At 37.7% G+C, this 2,100-nt stretch overlaps 1 non-coding gene across 1 annotated transcript; it reads left to right on the top strand.

Moving 5' to 3' along the window:
• The first annotated feature begins 540 nt into the window (after positions 1-540).
• LOC149015759 (small nucleolar RNA R71) lies at positions 541-647 on the top strand. Its single transcript, XR_016173789.1, has one exon. It is a non-coding gene; the product is annotated as a small nucleolar RNA R71 (small nucleolar RNA).
• Positions 648-2,100: the final 1,453 nt, after the last annotated feature.

The raw sequence follows: 2,100 nt of genomic DNA on the forward strand, positions 1-2,100 counted from the left end.
TTGGGCATTGAGTTTCGCCATGAAAAATTGGGGTGGTTTCGCCATCCTGGGTTATAGGTATTGGAATATGGATCATTGCCAAATTTAGAAACACCTTGGGCCAAATGTGTATGCTCCTTAACAAACTCAGGGTATTGTGTAGCCAAATAGCAATCAGTGACATGATGGGATAGGCTAGAACATAAAGCACATGCTGCAATTTGATTAGGTGGAGAGAAACTTGTAGGAAGTGGAGATGGGGTTTGTTGTCCTAATGACAAGAGATGGTCCAATTTCTTTGATAGCAAGTCAACCTTAGTGCTCATCTCAATGGTAGGATTTATCTCATTGAGACCACTCCTCTTTGGTTGCCCAATGGATGGAATCTCAATCCTAGCTGCTAAAGCATGGTGTTGGGAGTTTTCACTAAGGGTCTCAAAAGGTTCCCATGCTTCATTCTCATTCTTGTGCATGAAAGTCCCACCACAAGAAGAATCAACCATTTGCCTATGTCGGTCTCTAAGGCCATCATAAAAACATTGAACCAATTGCCAATTAGGAATAGCATGGTGGGGGCACTTTCTAAGTAATTCTTTTAGTCTTTCCCAAGCCTCATGAAATTGTTCTCCTTCTTGTTTGGAGAAACTCGTTATCGCTCTCCTAATGCTATTGGTACGGCCAATGGGGAAGAACTTTTTAAGGAACTCCTGTTGCATTTCTACCCAAGTGAAAATTTTAACATTGTCCAAAAAATGAAGCCAATGCTTAGCTTTATCTTTAAGGGAGAATGGGAAAAGAAGTAACCTTAAAGCATCAACTGAGAGGTTTTGAATTTTAACCGTGGAGGACACCTCTAAAAACTCATCTATGTGTTTATAAGGCCCTTCATTGGTAAGTCCATAAAAAGATGGTAGCATTTGAATCACACTAGATTTGATTTCATATTGAGCCGCCTTTATGTTAGGCAACTTAATACAAGAAACTTGAGTTTTTATCGTAGGAATGAAATGCTCACTCAAGGGCCTCATTGGAGGCTCATAGTTTGCCATGGTTCTTTGCCTTCTAAGGTTGGCCAAAGTCTCTTCTAACTCTAAGTCAAGTGGAGTCAAATCAGGGTTTAGGGACCGACGACCATGCATACACATAGAAGAATAAAAAAAAGAATAAGCTAAATAAGTAAAATTAAAAGAAAATAACTATAGCAAAAGGGAGGGTTTAGGACGTACCTGAAGCGCAATCCACGTGATCTTTCGAACAAAAGTTACACATGTGGGATCTGAGGGATGGGGATTTTTAAAAATTAACCTAAACAACCCAATCTAATGCAAATATTACAATTGAAAAGTCTTAAATACAATTATATATAAGAAAGAAAAGATAACAACCTAAACTAATTATCGAATCGCTACTCTTGTAGTTACCTACAAAACAAAAGAAAAAGAGATTAGTTAAACTAGCAAAGAAAAATAAAAAATTAAAAACACTAAAATTACTCTAAAGATTATGCCTAATTGACAAAAATCAATCCTAGCAACCGTGCTTTGGTTCCCCGGCAATGGCGCCAAAATTTGATCTTGTCGCTAACCAATCAAAAATAAAATCCTATACTAATCTAGCAAGCAGAAAGTACGGGGTTGAACTATGGGGAACTAAAAGGCTAAGTTACTGAGATTGAATTCAACAAACTAAATTTAAACTAAATCTATTAATTAATGCAAAAACTTAAACTATGAATATGTGAAGATCTTTGGGATTTCGAATCCCCAATGCTTTTCCCTAACCGATATAACTCTACACTTCAAAGCAAATTAGGGATGGTCTTCCTAGATATGCCCTATCTTCGCAAGACTATCGTCCTTCGCGGAAGCTTGGCACGCTTAGTTCGCTGAGCTATAGAACATCTTTGGCCAAACTCAAACACAATCAACTAGAAGATATAGAACAATCAAATTAATGAAATAAGCATGGTTCATCTACATCCCAAAGAAAAGGAACTAGCTACTCATTATCATAAAGTTCGTAAGAAAAATAAAGATGAAACATAGGGGGAGAGAGAGAGAGAGAGAGAGATGTGGTCTTCTTCTTCAGCAATGAGAGAGATCAAAGCCGCATTCGCCGTCT

This window comes from Hakea prostrata, chromosome 5 (assembly GCF_041222555.1).
Source record: "Hakea prostrata isolate BN-2017 chromosome 5, UWA_Hpros_2, whole genome shotgun sequence".
Classification (NCBI taxonomy): Eukaryota; Viridiplantae; Streptophyta; class Magnoliopsida; order Proteales; family Proteaceae; genus Hakea; species Hakea prostrata.